At 44.7% G+C, this 7,704-nt stretch overlaps 1 long non-coding RNA gene across 1 annotated transcript; it reads right to left on the bottom strand.

Moving 5' to 3' along the window:
* Positions 1-600: 600 nt before the first annotated feature.
* Positions 601-6,014, bottom strand: LOC137097111 (uncharacterized). The gene is made up of 3 exons (XR_010909982.1): positions 5,912-6,014; positions 2,724-2,802; positions 601-834 (listed from the first exon to the last, which is right to left on the bottom strand). It is a non-coding gene; the product is annotated as an uncharacterized lncRNA (long non-coding RNA).
* Between the last annotated feature and the right edge of the window lie 1,690 nt (positions 6,015-7,704).

Here is a 7,704-nt window from a genome sequence, read left to right as displayed (position 1 = left end):
TTGCAGCTCTGCATCCGTTTCAGCTGAATCGCATTAAACCTCGATGGCTTTTCTTCAACTTGGTGAGACCTTTCATTGGGAAATCAGGGAAAAATATGGGATGCTTCTCTGTCTCGCCAGGGAAAAAGAACTCTTTGATGAGTCTAATTGGTCTTTGCCTCCTGGCAAAGACCCCTAAATTTTAGCTCTACATCACTGCTCTCGAGCCATGTGTCCTCCATTCTGTCTTTTTGCATTTAATTTAGAATGAAAGAAAGGCTTCATTCAAACTGTCTTCCACCCAAAAAAAGTGACTTACTATAGCTTGCAAATGATCCATTTAGATCTCCAGTGATTCCAGAATGAGATCTTGCCCAAAGTTCCATTGGCTCGTACCAACTAAGGGACTCATTCATTGAATTGCTGGAGTTTGATTGGCAATACCCAATGACTTGGTTTTTAATATAATATCTCATGTAACTTTGGCTAAAATGGATAATGCAGATTTTTTAAAAATCTTGGGTAGATATTGACCATTGTGCCGGCCTGGAGTGCCTCCAGAGAACATTTTAAATCAAATCAGCAAATAGGGAAATCAGTACAAATCAAAAAGCGCAAATGTATATTTATAACCACACTGTATTTTTGAGGTCTTCTCCCATCTAGAAAGATCCGGACCATTCCATATTCTCCTTGGGTTCACTTAACTCAGGTTGTTGGGTTAAAATCCAGCACATACCTCAGCTTCTTGCCAAGTGACAGTAGTTGACAGATATTCATAGCACATATTCTTGTAGTACATGGCCCCAGGACGACATGGGGCCCGAGGGCGAGGCAACAACCGATCCTTGGCCCCTGCAAGAGACCCAGGATCCCATTTAGAAGAAGAGTAGGAATGCCCCCATCTTAATGCTGCAGATATACAGTGCCCGGGGAGCCCAAAACAAAGGCACGCATCCAACCCCCCATCATATTCTTTCTCAACATTTTTCCAACACTGGGGATGGATACCGTTGAATGAATGATGTTGGAAACCATGTGACCTGCTATGGCTCAATGCTATGGAACCCTTTTCACAGGGTCTTTTGCTATGTGCCCCTCCCCAAACTACAACTCACCAAATGGCATGATTTGAAAGCATTGAGCCATGACAGCCCAAGGAGATTCAGACTACATTTATTCTCCAGTGCAGATTGTTGGGTTTCAACAAAGATTTAGTAGATATAGTTACTTTTATTATTTTTCCTTTTCCCCTAGAAGATAGCTCAGTAAAGCTAGTCAGCTCCAAGAACCTTTCCTATCTAGAATGTATTTCTTTTATCTTTAATAAACATATTATTTTTGATCCTATGAAGTTGTGGATCTGCAATCCTGTTCCATCCTGTTGAATGGAAGTCAATCCTTGCTCACTACATAGAATCATAGCATCACAGAGTTGAAAGAGTCTGGGCACCACAATTCAAGAGAGATATTGACAAGCTGGAATGTGTCCAGAGGAGGGCAACTAAAATTATCAAGGGTCTGGAGAACAAGCCCTATGAGGAGCAGCTTAAGGAGCTGGGCATGTTTAGCCTGAAGAAGAGAAGGCTGAGAGGAGACATGATAGCCATGTATAAATGTGTGAGAGGAAACCACAGGGAGGAGGAGGGAGCAAGCTTCCTTTCTGCTTCCCTGGATACTAGGGCGCAATGGAACAATGGCTTCAAACTACAAGAGAGGAGATTCCATCTGAACATGAGGAAGAACTTCCTGACTGTGAGAGCCGTTCAACAGTGGAACTCTCTGCCCCGGAGTGTGGTGGAGGCTCCTTCTTTGGAAGCTTTGAAACAGAGGCTGGATGGCCATCTGTCAGGGGTGATTTGAATGCAATAGGGGTTGGACTGGATGGCCCATGAGGTCTCTTCCAACTCTTTGATTCTATGATTCTAAGAGATCTCCTGGGCCACCATCCAGTCCAACCCCATTCTGCCAAGAAGAAGGAATATTGCATTCAAATCACCCCTGACAGATGGCCATCCAGCCTCTGTTTAAAAGCCTCCAAAGAAGGAGCCTCCACCACACTCCGGGGCAGAGAGTTCCACTGCTGAATGGCTCTCACAGTCAGGAAGTTCTTCCTCATGTTCAGATGGAATCTCCTCTCTTGTAGTTTGAAGCCATTGTTCCCTTGCCTCCTAGTCTCCATGGAATCAGTAAACAAGCTTGCTTCCTCCTCCTCCCTGTGGTTTCCTCTCACACATTTATACATGGCTATCATGTCTCCTCTCAGCCTTCTCTTCTTCAGGCTAAACATGCCCAGCTCCCTAAGCCGCTCCTCATAGGGCTTGTTCTCCAGACCCTTGATCATTTTAGTCGCCCTCCTCTGGACACATTCCAGCTTGTCAATCTCTCTCTTGAATTGTGGTGCCCAGAACTGGACACAATATTCCAGGTGTGGTCTAACCAAAGCGGAATAGAGCATGGGGAGCATGACTTCCCTAGATCTAGACACTAGGCTCCTATTGTTTATTTATTATTATTATATTATTATTTTTTAAAAACTTTTATATCCTGATCTTCTCACCTCCGTAGAGGGACTCAGACTGGACCTAGACATGTAAGTTTCTGCTGCTTATGTTCTGTGCAACCTGCATTTTGCTATATTTTTGGTGGAATCACCCCGCATAGAGGGTTATTTTTGAGCCTCAGAACTCCTGATTCCCAACACAGATGCGTTCAGGGCAGGAACTGAACAGTCCTTTGCTCACCTTCCTCTGCGTGGCTGAAGGCCAGGCATCCCAGGAAGCAGAGTGCAAAATAGACCCCTGGTCCCATCTTCTGGTTCTTCTGCAGAGGAAAAAACAACAAGCATGAAAAGCCCCCTCCAAAGCAAACCAACCAGGGTGGAATGCTGGATTTATTTCTTATTTTTCAGAGCTGAACTGGAGGTAATGCTGGAGTCATCTACTTCAATTATTATGTTTCAGAACAAGAATTTAAAAGACATGCTGCTTGCTTACTTAGGCGATCCCTTGTTGTCTGAGAAGGATAGTCTTCCAAGATGGCTGTCCTGGACTGCAACTCCCAGCAGTCCTCCAGATAGATTAGATAGATAGATAGTTGGATTAGATAGTGATAGATAGGTAGGTAGATTGATTGATCAGGAGAACTGCTGGGAGTTGCATTCCAAGAATACTTACTTACTTACTTACTTACTTAGGCGATCCCTCATAGTCTGAGGATGATGGTTCTCCAAGTTCGGTGTCCTGGTGGTGGGTCTGTAGGTGACTGTGGAGCCCTATTCTTGACCTGCATCTTCTCCCGCAGTGAGGGCTTCGGTTTCCAGGTGGAAGGCGGTCCCAGTCGGGGTTGGTTTGACATGCCTTCCTCTTGGCACGTTTCTCTCTCTCGCTCTCCATTCATACCTCTTCAAGTTCTACAGCACTGCTGGTCACAGCTGACCTCCAGCTGGAGTGCTCAAGGGCCAGGGCTTCCCAGTTCTCAGTGTCTATGCCAGAGTTTTTAAGGTTGGCTTGGAGGCCATCTTTCAATCTCTTCTCCAACATTCCGTTTTCCGTTCTTGAGTTCGGAGTAGAGCAACTGCTTTGGGAGACGGTGGTTGGGCATTCATACAGCAGAGCCTGACTCCCTGCAGAAAATCTAAGACCCAAAAAGCACTTCTTCCTCTTCCCTTGAGAAAGAATCCCCAAAGTGACCAGGCTGCTCCCGTGAAAACCTGCCATAAGTACACTATCTCTCTCCTTCCCATGAAGCAGCACATAGTGGATGGAACAGACTCCTCAGGTCTGCCACACTTTGAGCATTATTAGACTGAGTCTTTTATAGGAATATTCTGCTGATGTAGTCCCAAAGTTGTAAATCAATGATAGAGGCGTTGTTGCAATATAGCCCAAAAAAACCTACAACAACCCAGTGATACTGGCCATGAAAGCCTTCAACAATATATTGGTAGAAGGCATCCATCCTGGATCCATCTCAGTTTCCTGGCCAGATGCTGACTCTTTTGATTGGTGTTTGACAACACAAGGCTTGTGTTTACTTCCTTCTTAACGTTGTAAACATTTCTGTTATCACTGTCCCATTCTTATCAGAGTTTACTTTTTCAGCTCTCATTAGCAACTTTTAATTACAGTCCAGCAAGCAGGTAGTTAGTTATTGCAGACCTTAGTATTTAACTGGTGTCTCCAAAATTATTAACTCCACTCATACAACTTCCATGCTTCCATTCATTCCCACACATCATTATTAAATTCACATTTCTCAAATCTGCAATAATATTTTCATGATATTTTCGGAACCTGCTTGTATCATTTTGTGTACCTTTGTTCCAGCTCCCGCTGTGCGCATCTTTGCCTTTCTCTAAACACTCTGCTTTTATGTAATGCCTTTTGAGGGAGATTACCTAAGTATAATTGCTTGGTATTGCTCAGTCAAGCAGCTGAGGTCTTCTGTATATAAAGCATTTGCATAATAATATAACATGGTTTGGGTTGTTGTAGGTTTTTCGGGCTGTATCCATGTTCTAGAAGCATTCTCTCCTGATGTTTCACCTGCATCTGTGGCAAGCATCCTCAGAGGTTGTGAGGTTAGGGTTAGGGTCCTCTGAGGATGTTTGCCGCAGATGCAGGTGCAACATCAGGAGAGAATAATAATTAATAATAATAATAATAATAATAATAATAATACTTTATTTGTACCCCGCTACCATCTCCCCATGGGACTCGGTGCGGCTTACATGAGGCTTAGTTCAAAATACATCAAACGATGTCAATAACACAACATTAATAAAACAATCAATAAAATACAAATCATATCAATCACATAACAAACCAACAATCAATAGTGTGCTGTCGCATGCTGGGCCTGTGCATAAGACTGTAGACAGGACATAAATTCTGTGTGCCGAATGGGATGCCGGGGCTGCCTCAGATTAAAGGCCTTTGGATTTCCTTAAAACAGAGTCTTTAGATTGCTTAAAGGTTCAACAAAGTTCTTTATAATTGAAATCAAACAGGTACTTTAAGGCTTTCTTAATAGTCTATTGGCTCTCTCAATCTTGTCCACAGGGGACAGGCACTATCTTCATAACTGTATTTTAACTAATGGGGAAATCCTTAACCTCTTATCTGGGCAGTCTGTCTTTGCCTCTGTTGGCGTGGAACCCCTACTCCCGGTACCAACTGCTTCTGGCTTCCGTGAGTGACCCTTACCAAGCAGAGCTTTGTAGACTTCCAGGGGAAAAGAAGATGTTCAGGTTTCAGTGATGGCTGGCTGAAGTGCTGTGGGACCGGATTGCCTCAGCAAAGGAGCTGTAAGGCTGTAAAATCCTCAGCAAAAGAGCTGTGCTGAGGCTGCATCTCTCTGGCCAAGCTATGGGGCTGTATATCCCCGGCCAAGCTGTAGGGCTGTATATCTTCCCGGCCAAGCTATGGGGCCTTTTCTCCCCGGCCAAGCTGTAGAAGACGAAGCTTTCTACAGGAGCTCCTGGTTTTATGTCCTGTATGAAAGGCTTCTCTGTGTGGACTGACCCAAAATGCCTCCTGTTCCCTCCAAAACCCAAAAAGGGGGCGGGACCAGGGAACCTAACTATAATTGACAGGTCATAGATCCCATAAATGCAAACTAAGGAAAGCCATCTAACTGCAAAGGCATAGAACTTTAAAATACATGCAGCAATCAACAAATAGCAAGATAAGCTGGAGCTCCTGGTGCGACTGTCCCAGAACAAATAGTGACATATAAACAGTTTTTAAATGCATCTAGAATATGGCCAGACTGCCCGAAAAACCCAGTGATTCCGGCCATTAAAGCCTTTAACAATACATTAACATGGTTTGATTCCAAACCATTGTGATTCAAGTGGCACAGCTCTCAGAAAAGAAAGATAGGCAATAGAGAGACAGAGAAAGATCTAGAGAAGATGCCGTGGTCTCACCTCCTTGCCTGCTTTCCTCTCTGTGGATGATCCAAGGTCTCTCTCTGGAGGGCTTGTGGTGCAATGCGTCAATCCCTGGAATATTTATAGGAAGGCAGATGAGGTGCCTGCTATCTGAACAAACAAACCAAGTTATGGTGTCACACCCCAAAGCAAAGGCAATTTTCAGAAGCCGTCCCACCCGTGTTTGCAAACCTTCCAGGAAGCCAGGCATGGGGGAAATCCCTCCCCACCTTAGGATCAATTATAGGGTGGTCTCCAAAGTCAGGAAAAGTTTGAATCATAGAATCCGAGTTGGAAGAGACCACATGGGCCATCAAGTCCAACTCCATTCTTCCAAGAAGCAGGAATATTGCATTCAAAGCACCCCTGACAGATGGGCCATCTGCCTCATGGGCCATCTAGCCCAACCCCTTGCCATGTAGGAAAAGCAGAATCTAAGTATCCCCGACAGATGGCCATCCAGCCTCTGTTTAAAAGTTTCCAAGGAAGGAGCTTCGACCACACTTTGAGGCAGAGAGTTCCACTTCTGAACAATTCTCCTTACTGTCAGGAAGTTCTTCCTAATGTTCAGGTGGAATCTCCTTTCCTGTCATTTGAACCCATGGCTCCATTGAGTCCTTGTCTCCAAGGCCTGCTCCCTCTCCTTTAGGACACCCTTTCACATACTTAAGCATGGCTCTTCTCATGTCTCCTCTCCACCTACTCTTCTGCAGGCTAAACATGCCCAGCTCTTAAAGATGCTCCTCAGAGGGATTATTCATGGACTCCAGGCCTTTGATCCTCTTGGTCGCCCTTTTCCTAGGGACACCTTTGAGCTTGTCAATATCTCTTTTGAACTGGGTCCAGAATTGAGCACACTGTGATTCCAGGTGAGGTCATTTAACCTTTCTAAGTTGGGAGGGAGAGCCAAGACTCCAGAGGACAAGAGCAGGATTCAAAATGACAGATTAGAGAGATGAATGGCCAAAACTAACAAAATGAAGTTCAACAGTGACAAATGCAAGAGACTCCACTTTGGCAGGAAAAACAAAATGCAAAGAGACAGAATGGGGGACGATGAGACCTGGCTCAAGAGCAAGACGTGTGGAAAAAGATCATGTTCTTGTGGACAGGAAGGTGAACATGAGCCAGGAATGTGATGTGGCAGCAAAAAAAGCCAATGGGATGTTGTCCTGCATCAAGAGGAGCCTAGTGTCTAGATCTAGGGAAGTCATGGTCCCCATGCTCTATTCCGCTTTGGTTAGACCACACCTGGAATATTGTGTCCAATTCTGGGCACCACAATTCAAGAGAGATATTGACAAGCTGGAATGTGTCCAGAGGAGGGCAAGTAAAATAATCAAGGGTCTGGAGAACAAGCCCTATGAGGAGTGGTTTAAGGAGCTGGGCATGTTTAGCTAGAAGGAGAGAAGGCTGAGAGGAGATATGATGAGAGCCATGTGTAAATATGTGAGAGGAAGCCACAGGGAGGAGGAGGGAGCAAGCTTGTTTTCTGCTTCCTTGGAGACTAGGACGCAATGGAACAATGGCTTCAAACTACAAGAGAGGAGATTCCATCTGAACATGAGGAAGAACTTCCTGACTGTGAGAGCCATTCAGCAGTGGAACTCTCTGCCCCAGAGTGTGGTGGAGGCTCCTTCTTTGGAAGCTTTTAAACTGAGGCTGGATGGCCATCTGTCAGGGGTGATTTGAATGCAATATTCCTGCTTCTTGGACTGGATGGCCCAGGAGGTCTCTTCCAACTCTTTGATTCTATGATTCTATGATTCTAGGATTCTAATAATAATAAT

Source organism: Anolis sagrei, chromosome 5 (assembly GCF_037176765.1).
Source record: "Anolis sagrei isolate rAnoSag1 chromosome 5, rAnoSag1.mat, whole genome shotgun sequence".
Classification (NCBI taxonomy): Eukaryota; Metazoa; Chordata; class Lepidosauria; order Squamata; family Dactyloidae; genus Anolis; species Anolis sagrei.
Note: the sequence above shows the minus strand (reverse complement) of the source record. Positions and strands in the feature narration are given on the sequence as shown.